Below are 17,651 nucleotides of genomic sequence, written 5' to 3'. Positions count from 1 at the left end.
GGAAAATATAGAAGCTAAATTCATCTGGTTAATTAATAAACATCAGGATATTTCAAACGCTTTCTGTATCCAGTAGGATAAATGATGGATTTCAATCTATGTCACTGTGAAAATAAAATAACTGAAATTACCAAAAAGTGCTGACCTTGACCACATGTGCCACTAACTTACATCAATTCTGACTCACAGTGACCCCCGAGGACAGAGTAGAACTGCCCTGTGGATTTTCAAAACTGAAACACTACAGGGGAAGACCTATTATTTCTCCACATTAATATATAAAATGACTTGAAAATAAGTAAGTAAAATAATTGCTGGGTCCTGCAAATCAAAAGGATGTAAAAGGAAACCAAAACTCCCTATTAAAAATATGAGTGGATATTAAATCTGGGCCAGCAAGCTCTAAGAGCCAAGAAGGATCATAAGAGGGTGGCGGCAGGGGGGAAAGTGGCAGTTTAAAGAGAGATGAGCCATCAATGCAACCAATCTCTGAGATGAGGCTTATAGGGGAAACATCCCCCCCTGGGGCTCTTCACACGCCAAGTGGAAAAGTCCAGCATCTGCAGACACAAATCTCAGGAGCTGTATTAGAGATTAAAGTCTTAGCACTCCAGTGAGTAAAGCGCTATAGGATAGATGGCTGTAGATTAAGCCTCCATTGAATTCTTTCTGATCATCAAGCAAGGAAATAGATTAAATTGGCCCAGGGACAGAGGAACTGGGAAGGTGAACACCATTCACTGATCTCCAGGTAATGCAGAGGGTCCTATAGTCAGGAGCCCAAAATGCCTTAGCAGTTGAGCCCTGACTGCCTGGGTCAGAAGGACTTGGAACAATCTTGTAAAATGCTCTATCTGGCAATGAAGGTGGCTCAGTTACAGTCCTGTCCCTGCTTCTGTAGTCCCATTTATAACATGCTGTACTGATGCTCCACCAATCAGAAACGTGTGACCGTTTCCTCTGTTGCAATCTTATTTCATTCGATTCCCGACTTGACTGTTTCCCTGAACTGCACTATGATCTCCATCCGGTGATGGGTCCGCGTCTTTGTATTCTCTTTGTCTCTTTTAATAATTAATAAATGTTCTCCGTAAATTATATTTGAGATTGGAGTTCCTTTTGTAGTCCAAATCAGAGCACAAGCTAGTTTTTGATGGGCAGAAATGGTTAAGAACATGCAGTAGAGTAAAAAGGAGACCGCGTTTTAAATATAGTTTAAAGAGAACATCTATTAAATCTTATGAGACAAAGACAGCACAAGGGCACAAACACATCATCTGAATGAAGGAAGCCACCAACAGGAGGTGGAAATGGCTTCCAAGGTTCACAACTGAGATGTGAGCCAAAGAGGGTGTGGGGGAGGGGCGGGGCAAAGGAAACTCACAAAAGCATGCATCTCAATGGCAGACATTCCATCCTTAGATAGCAGGCTTACAAAATGGGTCCAGGGCCTCCTGACCAATGCAGTCAGGGAAAGGCTAAAAGCAAGTGGCTCCTGACTAGGAGTCCCCTGGACTGTCTCCAGTTTGGTGACCTCCATCAAGGACACACACTCAGGCAAACCTCCAAGAGAAACTGCTTCTCCATGGGCTGCCTGCAGAGGTGAAGCAAAGCCACCCTGCAAAGCCTGAGGGCCAGATTACCTACTACCTTGGTTCCTGGGCAGAAACCACTCAATAGAGGCTCACTCCATGTGGGGCTCTGCAATCTATGCAAGGACCAGATCTGTGCGGGGATTTGGGGCTGTCACTGCTCTGGTACCCCTTTGCAAAGCAGGGTGCTGAGAAGTTAAGCTCTAATACAGACCTCGGTCATCAGTGGGGTGGCCTGATGACTGCAAGGCTGCCTCTCCTTTCAGTAAAGGCCACTCTGGGGTCCCCATGCTCTCATGCCCGCGACCTGACACGAAGGGACAGGCCCCAGGCAACCCCCCCCCCCCCCCCCCCCCGCCAAACAAAAAAAAACACGCAATCGCGCCTTTCTGGACGGAGGAGCTCTGAGCAGAAAAAGCGGCCAGAGTATTCCCGCGCCCGAAGGCAAAGGCCTGCAACCAATTCAATAAGGATTTAACTGGAAATGTCCCAGGGGGTCGCGGCGACCTGGAACACTGTTGTATGGGCTGCGGGAAGTGTAACGTCCACGGGAACCCGGACACAGCTGGGACTCCAGGCCTGCAGGGGATTCCGCGCCAGGGATCAGCACAGAAACACAGAAACTCACCCACAGAAGCTCTTGGGCCGCACTCTTGGATCCTTCTCACTCAGAGGAAATGGGTTCAGCAGGAAACTATCACCTGGGGAGGGGGTGGGGTGGTCTCTGTGGGAAGGGGCGGGGCCTGGAGGTAATGAGGGTGTCGTGGAGGGAGGTTCCTGGAGGTGAGGCTCAGGGCCTGGCAAGGCAAAGGATTCATTCTTAGTAGTTTCTTCTTAGTCTGGAAGCCCTGCTGAAATCTGAGCACTTTGGGTGGCCCAGCTTGCATTTGAAAAGCGTTTGCATTTGAATCCCAACACCACACAAGTCCAGGCACAAAGACAAACTGAAAGAAAAGTGATGGGTGGAAGGCATGCTTCCCAAGTGGGAATTTCCCCAAGAGACACTCCAGCAGCTAGGGCCACAGAGACACACACTTGACAGCATCTGCTGCCATCTGCTCCACCTGACCACATCTCTCCTGCTTTTCACCTGGACGCCTCTGAAACTCAGACACTGATTTCAGGCTCTGCTCCCTGTGCTTCAGGCTCTGCTCCCTGTGTATGATCAGGTGAGCATCAAGATGGGGAATCCCTGAAAATGCCAGTTATCCTGTTGTCTTCTTCTCCTCCCTTGCTCTCTCTCTCTCCCAGCACTGCTTAAGATTTATTTCCCCCCAATCTGTGGGTTCTTATGTTCACATAGGTTTTTATGAAACCTTTCTATGTGAACAAGTGTCTATTTTGACCAAGTTACAGTCAACTAATTGTCCTACACAGAATGTTTCCTTTAATATATTTCATGTGTTGAGGAGGTCTCTCCTTTCTATTTCTATGTTATTGAGGGTTTTTATCAGGAATAGGTAGTAGATATTGTCAAATGCCTTTTACGCATCTATTAATATGATATGGTTCTTATTATTTGTCCTATTTATGTGGTTGGTTACATTAATATTTTCTAATATCAAAACATTCTTGTATCCCTGGTAATAATCCCACTTAATCAAGTTGAAATATGAACTCAAAGTCAGGGATAGGCGCTCTCTAACTCAATCCATCCCATTTCCACAAATGTAAAGATAAACTGGTCTGATGTATGATCTACTCACTCACCTAAACCAATAGTTATGTAATCATCAAATATGTTCCTTTATTGTTAAAATATTAGTATCATATATTCTGTTGTAGAGTGTATTTTATAAATAATTTTACCCCATATTCTCTGTAGTCATAAAATTTTCTTTTAAAGTTTCTCATGCATTAATAAAAAGGTTTCTTGTACAAATCTATATTTATTCAATTTTGTCCTTTACTATTGATTCATATTGCAGGTATACATATTAAAACCATGATTATATTTTTTTTCAACAAGATTCTGGAATGATTATTACTTTACTGCTTATTTTAAAAAGAAACACTCTAACATTTCAGTACTTATTGTACATACAGTCCCTGTACAAGAGAGGTTGTTAGGTGTCACTAAGTTAGTTCCAAATCATAGTGACCATATCACCACAGGGAGAAACACTGGCTTGCCCTAAACCGTCCTCATAATTGTTCTTATATTTGAGCCCATTGTCTCAGCCTCTTTCAATCTAAAAAGTTTTCCTCTTGTTTACCAAGCTCCATGGTTGAAGTGATATATCTCTTGTTTTTGCCTCCGGTTTGCAAATACACAAAACTCTAAAGGTTTTACATATATGGAATAAGAAAATACATTTAAAAGAAGAACAATAAAGTCAGAGCTGTTGTGTGAATTCTGACTCATAGAACCACAGAGAGCAGAGAAACAGCTCCTTAGGCTTTTGTGTTTTACATTTTATAGAACATGTTTCATCTTTACCACAGCAAGTAGTGTCCTTATAGACAATAGTCCAAAACTAGACAGGTGATGCAGTGGTTGATTTTCTCAGTCTCAGACATGTATAAGCACCACCTGGAACTTAAAATGTACTCGACTATCCAAGAGCTGAAGAACATATTCAGTTTATTTTGTATACAACTGTGTCGATATGGTAGAAGTGTATTCTTAATTGTTTTATGAGGCCCTGAGCACAGCTGTGAGATTCTGGTTGTAAGAGAATGACATCCTGACCCACTATCACAGTGACTCAGGCGTCACCTTTTCCGATGTGGATACTGAATGTCACAGGTTGGTGCTTTTAGCTCAGTGCTGTATGGGATATGTGACTTTGATCATACATGTAATACTAATCTAACCGTTTTTCAGGATAAGAATCTGGTGGGGGGGGGGGGTTTTCCCCACTAAGACCTACACATTGCATTATTTCCAACTCATCTGAATTATTTCCTGTATGGTCAGTGTTATGAAGAACAAACTTTCAGATACGTTGGTGGGAATTTAAGCACCAGGAACTACTGTTTTTGATGTCTCTGCCACATCCATATTAACCTCTACCACATCCATATTTTCCTGAATATCTGTGCTTAATGAAGTCTGTCCTGACTGAATTTCCACTTATGTGTTTCCCAATCACACCCATGACTATGCTTCTCCTATTCCGGGTCACGCTGAGACAGGACAGAAGTGGCAGTGTCCTAGCCGGAAGTGAGGGTCATAGCTAGGTTCCTACTTGCTGTGCACGGTGTGGAGCCAGAGAAGTGTTGCAGCCTGAGCTCTGTGTAGTCGGCGCGCCCACGTTGGGGTCGTGTTGGTGACCAGTTGGGGTGACCTTGCCGCACACAGCAGCCTGGCTCGGGTGCAAGCACCCTTCTCCCCTCACCTCCTCTTATCCAGTACCTCTCCCCTTGTACGGTGAGATGTGGGAGGGTGTCCCAGAGACTGGTCCCATCCCCCTGTTTGGGGATTGGTTGGAATTCCTTGCGAGAAACCTGTTGGAGAAAGGGGGATCCCAGACTGGCTTTGGGCGTCTGTGTTCCCGATTAGTCCCTTTGCAGGTCTCTCCTAAGCCCCCTGCATTGTCTCCATACAGTGTGCCACCTCCCCGAGACTCCTGGAACATCTTCAGCTCAAAGATGAGCCCCGGGTCCCTTTCTTCTCTCGCTATGAAGAAGTGAACGCTATTCAGGAAGCGAGTGGTTGCAGCTGGTGCACAGAACGTTAGGGCTTCCTCCTGAGGTTTGCCCAATGTTGTGACCTGTGCAGTAACTTTCCCCGGGGAGCGGGGCGGGGGGAGAACCCAGGTCTGGAAATGCCCTGGCTCCTTGCCAGCCAGTAGGGTGTCTGCGGGGAGTACACCCACCCTTGAGGTTGTTGAAGTGATATTCCAGCGCACGCACGGCGCACTGAGACATGATTGGCATTCCCAGGTAGCTGGGCTAAGTCCTTCCAGGACTGGAGGCCTCAAGCGAGGTGACCCAGGTTGGTGGCTATCAGTCAACAGTCTGGCAGGTGGCAAGTAAAAGGAGAAAGAGACAGGCCCAGCTGTACAAAGATGGGGTTCAGTGAGCAGGAACTCAGCCAAAGTGAAGGCCAGTCTTTCTTTGGGAAAGCGTATTGGTCTCGATAGAAGGGCAAGAGCCAAGTACGGAAGATCTCCCTTCCCACATACACTCTTCAAGAATTTTGCGTTGTTTCTTTAATTTTTACAAAGCCGGGGGAGTGTGGGAGCTGCTCCTGCTTATTTATTGCCCAAAGGTAAATTTCTGTTTCCTCTGAAGAAGTTTCTAGTAGCTTGTCCTATGTTTAGACTTATGCCGACTCCATTTTAACTGTGTATTCCCACCTGGAGTCATTTTATCTCTATTTTAATTCCCTGAGTGTGTTGCTTTGTTTGGGGACATTTTTTTAAAATTTGTTTTTATCTTGCACACTCATACAAGGTTGTGTCCTCAATTTCAATCCATTCATTTGCATAGGGAAAGTATTTTGAAATCATTTCTTGAGGTAGTTCATCTGCCTGGATTTGTGAAACATATTCTGCTGTGTGACCCTTGGCTTTATATATGGATCAATCTGTTCTAGTATATTCTCTAGAAACTAGCTCATTCACATCCAGAATACCTGAGACACAAGTGAGTGATTTTTTTTCCAGGTGGACATTTCCAGAGAAGACTGTCTTAGGGACTCAGAGACAAGTCTAGCGATGATCCACTTAAACTGTGATTGTCCGTTTTCCCATAGGTCAATCTCAGGTGCAGTTATAGGGATTGTCCCCCCACCCCCAAACACCCAACTTAACTGCTGTTGAATCAATTAAGATTCATAGAAACTGTACAGGACAAACCATCATTGCCCCTTTGGATTTCTGAGACTGTAAAACCTTCCATGATCAGAAAGCTTTGTCTTTCTCCTGAGGATTAGATGATGGTCTTGAACTGCAGAACTTGCAAATAGTAGTCTATTTTGTAATCTACAACACCACTGGATCTCCTAGGTATGGAGTGTCTGTGTAGTTTTGGCCTTTTTATGATGGATTTGTTTCATTTTTTTAAGTTGAAGAGTAATTTTTAATAAATCATTTTATTGGGGCTCATACAACTCTTATCACAATCCATACATACATCAATTGAGTAAAGCATCCTTATACATTCATTGCCCTCATCATTCTCAAAATTCGCCTTCCACTTGGGTTCCTGGAATCATCTCATTTTCCTTTTTCCCCTACCCCTCCCTCTTTTCTCCCCCCTCCCCCATGAACCCTTAATAGTTTATAAATTATTATTTTATCTTATCTTACACTGTCCGGTCTCTCCCCTCACCTTCCTTCCCGTTTCCCATCACCCAGAGAGGAGGTTACATGTAGATCCCCTAGATCGGTTCTCCCTTTCTATACCCCCTTCCCTCCAGGTGTCGCCACTCTCACCGCTGGTCCTGAGGGGTTCATCCGTCCTAGATTCCCTGTTTCCAGATCCTTACTGCACCGCTGTGCATCCTCTGGTCTAACCAGGTCCCCAAGGCAGAATTGGGATCATGAGAATTGAGGGGAGGAAGCGTTCAAGCACTAGAGGAAGGTTTTGATTTTCATTGTTGCTACACTGAACCCTGAGTGACTCATCTCCTCCCATTTCTTTTAAAATATGGTCAGTAATTCCATGTCCTTGAAGATAGACACTGGGATCTTGGTCAGAAGTTAATTATAATGGTAATTGCATTATAATTATAGATTGCTTAGAGTGTGTTATTTTCACAAAGCTGAGCCTTCTGCTTCATGAACATGGTCCATTAGTCTCATTATTTGCATTTCTTTTGGTAACTTGGAGTAGTGTTTTTCTTATAGACTTCTTTCTACAAGACTTTGGTTCTCTTAGGTTTATTCCATTTATTTTATCTTTTAGATAGCTATTGTAAATGATATTATTTTCTGATTTCCTTTTCAGAGCTTTCAACAATTTTCTTCTAGGGCTTTTGGATTTTCTATGTTTAGAAAATCATCAGCAATTACAGAGAGTTGTCATCAGCAATTATAGAGAGTTTTACCTCTTTGTTGCCATTTAGGATGCATTTGGTTTTCATTTGTTGACTGATAGCTATTGTTCAAAGTTTGTGTTAGTCAGGGTGGACTAGAGAAACAAACTCATAGACACTCAAATCTGTTTAAGAAAGACCTTTACATAAAAGAGCAATTGTATATTGAGAAAACATCCTATCCAAGTCCATACGTCCTATATTAACCCATATGTCCAATACCAATCTAAAAATACCGCTTCAGACTCATGCAACACATGCAATGACCCTGGATACAGGAAGATCGCAGGCCAGTAGGTGGAAAGACTTGTGGATCCAGAGGCAATGGAAACTCTCAATGCTACAGGATCCTCCAGCTGCAGGAATCTAGTGTAGCTCCATGTGTCTTATCAGCAGGAACGTGTCACAGGGAGTGTGAGGTAAAGGTCAGCCTCCCACAACTAATTGCAGGTTTGATAGGCACAATAGTACAGTTGAGATATATAAAGATTATAATAAAGTCCTAGAGAATACGGAGAGATTAGAAGAGAGATTGAAATAATGGAGTCAGACACATTTCCTGGTAGCATGCTCACCTCAGCCCCACTTGGTGGTCCACGTGGAGATGGGAGACAGGAGGGCAGGAGAGAGGGGGAGAGGAAGGAGGACAATGGGAAAGGGAACAGGGGAGCAAGGATGGAGGGAGATGAAGGGAGAGCTGAGAGCCAGGGAGAGTGAGGGGAGAGGGCTTTATATTGTTAACCCAGGCTTATATATCTTCTTTTGGGTGGGGCATGTAAGCCCCCGAATTACAGGTAAAGACATACATCAGAGAAAAGGGTTGTGGAATAGGTAATACAGTAGTGGTAGGGGGGGTGATATAGGGGTACATACACTATAGGAAGAGGAGGGATTAAGGGTTTACATGTGATAAGATGGGTGGATCCTAGATTCAGGATGGCAGCCTAACTTTGTATGTCACCAAGCAGGTTTGACCTGTTTCCTGGCTCTCCATGGAAACCATTAACAGTTGGGTGGGTACCCCACCTAGAGTGGAACAGATGCCTGCAGGAGGAATATGTCTAAGCATCTGACCTCCCACCATGAGCTTTCAAATAACCTCTGTTTGTCAGAAATTTGTGTGAGACAAAGCTGGGGGGCATTTTGTATCCCACAACTAGAGTGAGTGTGTATCCCTCCTCCAGCAAGCTATTTATTTCCATAGCATTACCAAATGAGGTCATCAAGCTGTGACCCGATTGACAGGCTAAATTCCACCCCTTCACTTTCAATATTCTCAAGCTGACACCAGATTATTTAACTACCACAGTTTCAGCACAATACGAATTAAGATTGGTATTTAATGATAGCCTTATCTGATTCCAATTTGAAAGGTGAATGCCTTCACTTACTCTGCATTGAGTTCAATGTTTGTCATTGACCTTGCATTTTGCTGTTTTAAGTCCTATCAAATAAATTTGGACCCACAGCAACACTAGAGAAAACAGAATGAAGCGTAGGTCTTGCTTCATTCTCACAGTTGTGATGTATGAGGCCTTTTTTGCAGTTACTGTGCCAATCTAGCTTGTTAAAGGTTACCTTTTTTAATAACCTTATGTTTCATAAAGCATTAGGTCCTTATCCAAGTTCTGATTTTCCTAACAAATGTCCGAAGTACTTGAGATGAAGTAATCACCTCCTCCCTTCTTTCTATTAAGCATTGCACATCATTCAATATACAATTGTTTGTTCTTCTGGTGGTCCATCCTACCATCAAATTATTCTCCAGTACCATAATTCAGGTACATCGTTTGATCTTTCATCCTTTTCATTCATTGTCCGACTTTGACATGCACATGAGACAATTGGAAACCTCATAATTTGGGCCAGGTACATCTGAGTCTTCAAAGAGACTTCCTTGCTCTTCACCTTTGACGAGGTCTGTGCAGCAGGTTTCCTCAACTAAATGCAGCAGTTGATTGAGTCAAGCTTCCATGAATATTGATTGTAGATCCAAGAGAGATGAACTTCTTCCAAATTTCAATATTATCCCCATTTATCCTGATACTTTCCATTGGTCCCATATTAGGGAGTTTAATTTTCTTTACATTGAATTTTAATCTAAAGTGAAGGCAGTAATCCCTGCTCTTTATCAGTAAGTTCTACAAGTCATATTGTCTTACAACATGTAGTTTTATGTCATTTGCATGTGCCGGATTATGAACCTGGCTTCCTTCAATCTTGATGTCATAGTTTTCAGTTAGTACAGCTTCTCAGGTTATTTGCTCAGAACAGCGTGTTGCACAGAGAAACTACTACAGCTTTCAATGATTCTGTATTACTGTGATGCACAATGAAAATTCATGGAAAAAACAAACAAACCACACTACAGGTTGTATTAAACATATATGTTTTAGAAAAAATATTCCGTGAAAGTGCTTAAAATGTTTTCCAGAAAATATGGCCAGGTATTCTGTAACCATTCCAAGAAAAGATCTCAAAAACAAAGTCAACCAAATAAACAATAACACCACCAATGAGTAATGGGAATTAACATATTTGTATGTGTATCTTTGCAAATTGAATGTCCCCTTTAGTCAAGTATCTATTCATGTCCTTTGCCCATTTGCATCTCAAAACTCTGTACATGTCCACCATCACAACTCGTGCTAATTTACATGTTAGGCTAAAGAAAGAGGACTGAATTTTCAAGAGACTATTCAGAGAAATGAGAGAACACAGTAGAAGTAATATCCACTGTCAGCTGGGGGTTAATGAAATCAGAATTTCTTAACACTCTCTAAGCTTTCTGTGTCCAGACATTTTCTCCACTCTTTGGTGTAAGGAACTTGAGTTCTCAATAAATGGAAGCCAATTCCAGAGAAGATGAAGACATTAGACTCTCTTTTCGGTTTTTTGAGAAAAGATTGAAAGTATCTCTACTTTGTTCTCCTTGGGCTCTAACATGCAGATCACTCCTTCAATTTCCAGGTTAAAGTTCAAAACATGGTGAAAGGCACCACACTGGTCACAATTCTCCAGAAACTGTATAACTTGTCCGCAAGTTTTTATTTTCTTTCATGTATTCTTTGGTCTGGAAGTTATGTCTCTGGTAATAGCAAGAGACTCCAAAAATGGGTTAACATAAAAGAGACTTACATTAGTTGTCAGCATGGATTTTTTTCCTCCCTGTCCTGGGTGCCCCGTGACAGGTACAGCATCAGGATTTGAGCCCAGGAGTGATGAATCCCTCACAAATCCTCTCCCTAAGATTTGCTGTCTCTTGTGGCTCCATATTTCTGGACCTGAATCTACCACAACCAGCAGAAAAGTTTGCAGCACTTGTTATCAATATGTTTGAGCATCAGGAAACAATTACCTGCCTTAATGCAGCTGACTCTCAAGCGCCAAAAGCATATCCACCAAGCAGTTCTCCCCGCAGCTGAGCGCAATGACCACTGAGGGCACAGCTGTCCATTACTGTGTGAGAGGAACAGTGAGAGGACTCAGTGCCATCCAGGCACAACCTTCCCTGTAATAATGACCTTAGTCTATAGGGATCACATGAGCTGCACAGAGCACAGGAGCCAGACTTCTGGGCAAGGGCAATGGGGGAGGCATGGGAGCAAGGAGCTTCCTCTTAGTATCTAGGGTTTCCTTTCCCTCCAAAACATTTTCTCTGAGAATCTTGTCTTCCTAAATATTACAAAACACCACATCAATTTCAATATTCATTCATTTATATGTTGTATGCATAAACACATTTAAATATATGTATGCATAAATGAATCCTGGTGGTGTTTTGGTTACTCATTAAGCTGCGACCTGAAATTTCAGGAGTTCTTAAGTACTAGCTGTTCCACAGTAGAAAAACAGGGCTTTCTTCTCCCTAAAGAGTTACAGTTTCAGAAGTGCTCAAGGACAATTCTACGCTGTCTATAGGGTCATGATGAGTCTGCACTGGCTCATGGCAGTGAGTGTGAGTGATGAATATATGGATATATACTATATTATTTGTGTCATGAACATGTGTTTAATGATTTTCACATCCTAGATGGCTGTACTGGATTAAATGAAATCACAAGACAACAAACCGTGGGGTTCATCTGAAGAGAACTTAATGAGGAATTCATAGCAACACACAGTTGTATAGTGTAGAAGTAAAACTCTGAGATTGATTACTTCAGTTTCCAACTAATGGAACTAGAAAAAGGTGAGTATGCATAGGTAATATCCATGGCATAGGTAGCACGGGCCTGGGAGAGACAATAAAAAAGTAACCAAGATAAATGAAATAACAGGAACACAACCAGTAAGCTGATTATATGAAAACTGACTCTTTTAGAAGATGAAGAAAAGTGATAAATAGCCAGGTTTCCTGATTATCACAAAAGCAGGAGGACTGGAATCTCTCAGATCAGAAACCGGAGAGGAGACACCATTCTGCATGTTTTGTGGACATGCTTTATGAAGAACTTCCTGTCCACACTGTACAAATATCACTGAAATATGGAAATGCTTAGAAGGAAAGAAAATCAGTAAGGTTCCCACACAAGAAACAGGTAATAGAACGGTCCACTATCATCATGTGAATCCACACCATAAGGGGAATCAGAGAGGATGCATTGTGAATGCTCATACCACTCAATTAGAAAGTTTGTTATGTATGTAATATAAAGTTTACAAATTGAAAACTATTTCTTAAAAAGATTGATAATTGATAACAATTAAAGCAATGCTTGATAAACAACCTGCTTAAGAGCTGTTTTCTGTTGGGAGTGCTCGTTCAGTCTGAGGGAGAACTCTTGTCCATATTCTCTACTCATCTGCTTCTAAATATCAGGGGACATGCAAATGCAGCTCTCTGCCTGCTGATAAAACAACCACAGGCCCTGATGTGGGACTTCTCAGAGGACAGTACCCATTTCTGGGGTCTCTGCTGTTAATATTTTGAAAGCAAGAGCTAGTCCAGAGGACACATAATGAATTTGGTACCAAACGTGGCTTTCATTTTGGCCATTTTACATGGTAATCATTGTAGAGCTTGCTGTGTGTGTGTATAATTGTGAGTGCATGTGTTTGTATGTAAGTCATCTAATCAGAGTGTCTGTTTGCAGGTGTTCAGTGTGAGGTGCACCTGGTGTAGTCTGTGGGCGATCTGAGAAAGCCTGGAGAGTCTTTGAGACTCTCTTGTGCAGCTTCTGGATTCACCTTCAGTGACCATGGATGAGCTGGGCCCGCCAGTATCCAGGGAAGGGCCTGCAGTGGGTCGCAGGCATTAGTACTGGTGTTAGTACATACTATACAGATTCAGTAAAGGGCCAATTAACCATCTCCAGAGACAACGCCAAGAACACGCTGTATCTGCAGATGAACAGCCTGAAAGCCGAAGACACAGCCATGTATTACTGTGCAAGAGACACAGTGAGGGGAAGTCAGTGAGAGCCCAGACACAAACTTCCCCTGGTGGGAGGATATTGGTCTCCAGGGGGTGCGCAGGACCCACAAAGCACAGGACTCAGACCCAGGAGCAGCTGGAGCTCAAGGCTGGTTTCCTGTGGTTATATGTGGATTCTCAGAAATCTCAGTTCCTTGTGGGAAATCTCTAATTTAAAAAATAATACTTCTGTGCCTACTCCTGGCATCTGTGAATTCAAAGTTATATTGTAACCAAAACTATATTCTGCCCCACAGCAACAATCCGCTTCTTAACCTTTAAGGACAGGAAATGACTTTGCCAGCTGTCCCTGCATCAGAGTTCTCAAGACGCTCAGATAAAATATTTTCCAATCATACTTCAGGAAAATGGTGCCTGGGTAAAGGTATCTATTAAGTGTTTGAGTATTGGCTGAAAGTCTAACAGTATGTTCTTTCAGCACACTCTGAGGAATTCTGGCAATCATCTAGCTAATAATTTAATAAAAGATAGGCGGTCTGCCTATTTTATATTGAATTGTTTCTTCAAATGACACAATTTTTGTTGTTGCTGATTTTTGCTTTTTTTGTTTTCCTTTTTTTTACCCCAGGGTAGAGTGCAAACGCAGGGCTCTACTACCACAAATTATTCAGTCAAGTTTCCAACATTTGGGGAAATCTCAGGGGTCAGGACAGCTTTGGTTGTTTTTCCTAACCTTTGTGGCTGTGTGTGTGTGTGTATCTTTTCTGGAATCCCATCTGAAAATACATAAATTCGCCAACTGCATTTTATTATCTGGGTGTTAATATCCTATATCAGTCTATCCTTCAGAACCTGCAGCCCATGATAGTCCAGGAAACACACTAACTTTTTGTGAAAATTCAGGATTCAGGGAGAGCTTAGGGCCAAACGGGATCATTCAGTTCCTCATGCTGGATGTTGTATCTTCACCTTCACAGCCCCAAAGAATGTCGGCCACTCCTTCTGGTTTCACCCAGAGGGTCCACATTTGTCCTATTAATGAGCTCATCCTCCTCCTAGTGGCTTTGCTAGTATTTTGTTGTTTGATACCGGTAACATTCCCAGTATCCATTGACACACAACCTTAAGTGAAGAATTTCAGCTATTTTGGTATAAGATCCTGTATGAAATGTAAGATTAGGTGTGAATAACTTTATTAATGATGACTTTGTGGATACTACATGTCTTCCTGTGTCAAAGGTAATTTTTTTAGTGTTGCATGTACTCTTTCCACACTAGAATAACTCTTGAGTAGATGTAGGAGTGTAGTTGTCAAAGAAAAGTTCTTCCTTCTTAGTGACTTACAAAAGCCACTCCTATTTACAGCACACATTGAATGGGAGCTATTTTTGGCTGAATTCAATGAGATTTCTAGATTTAGCTGACCTTCAAATATTTGAATATCTAATTTTACATAATCTATTGCAGAGAGAAAATGTGTATCTGACAATTTAAATGCTCTTGGTTTTGTTCTGAGTATCTTAGAAAGATATAAGTCCCTGAGAGGAGAGGACTACTGCCTTTATTCCCAAAGCTGTTCTCAAACTTAATTTGTGTCTCCCTCCTCAACCATCTTCTTCATCACTTTCTGTGGCCTGAAAGAATAGGCCTTGTTCTTGAAGAATGGAGAAGTCACGGAAGGGAATGTGTTCTATGAGGAAGCAGCCAACATTCTCATCTCAGATTGACCCCTTTTAAACTTTATTACAAAGTTACCACTCACATGCAAATCTGCACATAGTCCATTGGATATAGTCTCATGATGTATTTACTCAAATTTAGCTCTTATTCTGATTTAATACACCTGGGAAAATAGGCCTCATTGCCAATATGTCAGTTTCTTCCTCTTCTTGGGGAAACTCTCAGAGGTGAAACGCTCAGGGATTGAAGCATGGGGTTTTGTGACTGCTTTATCTGTGAATCAGGCTCATTCTCTCTAGGAGAAGCATATGCAAATAAAGGCCCTCCTTATGCTGATAAAAAAAACACCCCAATCCCAACAAAACAGTTCTTGGAGAAGATCCTCAGTACCATAATCTACAAGAGTCGCTGTTCTGAAATTTGTATGAACACAAAATCATCATGGAGTCTGTACTAAGCTGGGTTTTTCAGGCAGCTATTTTAATAAGTAATGCTATTGAGAGCAAGTGTGTGTGAGTGGGTATGAGTTGCACACAGTTGACATGTGTGATCGCTTTCATGACCGGCATATATTTTGTTTGAAAATGGCAATTGCAATGTGCAACTGGTTGAGTCTGAAGGAAACTTGAGGGAGCATAAGACATTTTTGAGATTCTAATGTGCAAACTCTGGATTTACATTTAGTAACTTTTCCATGACCTGTATGAGCCAAGTTCCAGGCCTGCAGGGTGTCTTATTAGTACTGTTGATATCACATATTGTACAGATTCCATGAAAGGTGGTTTACCATCTCCAGAGACATTGCCAAGAACACACCGTATCAGCGAAAGGACAGTCTAAAAGTCAATCACACGTCCATGTATAATGGTGGGGAAGAAACACAGAGAGAAGTCAAAGTGAGTACAGACACAAACCTCCTATGCAGGGAGGGAGCTGTGTTGCAGGGCTCTGTAAGGGCATGAACAGAAGGAATGATTCTGGATCATGTGCATTTGGAGAGGGAGTTTCTAGTCTGGATCTCTATTGTGATCCAGGGTTCTTCATCTCACTATTTCACACGGGAATTTATGTTTTGTTTTCTTTTTATGATTCAGTTCCTACCCTTAATATCTGTGAATTCAAAGTTGTATTGTAAGAAAATAAAACATTCTCATAGAGAGAAAAACAACCAACCAAAATGAGCTTGTCCCATAGGGAGTAGAAATTTTCCAGGGGTGATCAGTGTGTATTTTGAGAAGGTCAGTGTTTTAGTCCTGGTGGACTGGAGAAACAAATTCATAGACACTCCTATGTGTATAGGAAAAAGCTTTATATAAAGAGCAACGGTATATTGAGAAAACACACCAGTCCAGTGCAGATTAAACCCATAAGGCCAATATTCGCCCATATGTCTGATACCATTCTGTAAATTCCTCTTCAGACTCATGCAATACATGATACAATGCCAGGTGCAAGAAAATCACAGGTTAGTGGGTGGAAAGTCTTGTGGATCCAGTGGCATTAGAAGCATCTTACTGCTGGCGTGGGCCTCCACGTGACTCCTCCAGCTCCAAGGTTCTGGCTGCCATTAGCATAGCTCCATGTGGCTTGTCAACAACAATGCCTCACAGGGAGAGAGTGTATCTAGCCTTCAGTGAGCTATTCATCTCCTTTGCACCTCCAAATGAGGTCATTAAGGCATGACCTGATTGACAGGCTAGACTGCACCCCTTCGCAGGTTCACAGGAGATCATGTAACTGCCACAGTCTGAATATCTTTCAGGAAGACTCAGTGGAGTGCTAACCGTTAAGGCCTCAATTAATGGCTGTAAAGTTGGTGGTTTGAAACGTGGTGTCATTTATTCAAGTACAATATATTGTAAAAAGTTGCTTTCACCCAAACTAAAATTCTGTTGACATTGATCAGTTCCAAGTCATAGTAATCCTAGAGGACAGACTAGAACTGCTCCTACAAGATTTCCAAGCCTGTATTTCCTTATGAGATTATTCCACCACAAATTCTCCCACACAGCAGTTCGTGGGTCTGAATGACTGAATTTTCATTTAACAGCTAGGCAAGTCATGACTGTCCCATTAGGATTGGTAGTTCTTACTTATCTATCAGTTATTTTTAAAAAATATTATATCCTGTCAAACAATCTTCATAGTTTAGAATTATGTTTTTCATCAAGCCTTGCTGTTTTTCATCCAGATTCTTCCCCTAGATCAGGGGTCAGTAAATTTCTTTTTTCAAAAAGACCTCTGAAAACTATAATTGATTATTCCATTGGTCATATAGACTTGGAGACAATTATTCAACCTTACTGATTGTGAAAACAACAGCAGGAAAGAGAAAAGGGCATAGCTGTGTGCTAATAGAATGTTATTCACAAAGACAGGCACTGGGCCATGAGCCTGTTAACCAAAGCCCTTCAATGAGGGTCTGTGTAAGTAACAGATGATCTTCTGTTTCTTTTCTAAAACAGTTTTATTGGAATTTCATGCACATGATATAATTCAATCATATCAAGAAGAGGCATATACCTGTCTTGATTTTCTCTGCAGTAGGAGCAGCTTGCCTGCCACTACCCCTCATCCCCTAAAAATTTTTGCCAGTGCCAAATTCTTCTCCACTCATCCCTTGGTCAGGAATGCCTCCCAGCTGATGAGGTGTCCCATCTGTGGCGCAGAAACATCCTAGACACTGACAGAAGAGCGCTTCAGCAGCTTGGCATCCCTACATTCCCTGACTTGATTGATCCCTAGTCACAGCTTCCAAACCAGCATATCTCAAAGGACATTGACACAGCAGCCAAGCTCATTGGGGCTGCCACAGTTGGAGTGGCATCTCTGGAGCCCGCATTGGGACTGGGTTTGGGAGCCTCATCCTTGCTTATGCCAGGAACCCTTCTCTGAAGCAGCCGCTCTTCTCCTATGCCATCCTGGGCTTTGCCTTCTCGAAGGCCCTCGGGCTTTTCTGCCTGATGGTGGCCTTCCTCATCCTTTTTGCCATGTGAAGGAGCCATATCTACCCCCC

General features: G+C 42.3%; 1 long non-coding RNA gene across 3 annotated transcripts in view; it reads right to left on the bottom strand.

Annotated features, from left to right (window-relative positions):
• The window catches only part of LOC142427430 (uncharacterized), a 66,580-nt gene that overhangs the window by 27,751 nt on the left and 21,178 nt on the right, over positions 1-17,651 (bottom strand). The gene's annotated exons all lie outside the window — the stretch shown is intronic.

This window comes from Tenrec ecaudatus, chromosome 15 (assembly GCF_050624435.1).
Source record: "Tenrec ecaudatus isolate mTenEca1 chromosome 15, mTenEca1.hap1, whole genome shotgun sequence".
NCBI lineage: Eukaryota > Metazoa > Chordata > Mammalia > Afrosoricida > Tenrecidae > Tenrec > Tenrec ecaudatus.
The sequence above is the reverse complement of the archived record's forward strand: the minus strand, read 5'-3'. Positions and strand labels throughout refer to the sequence as shown.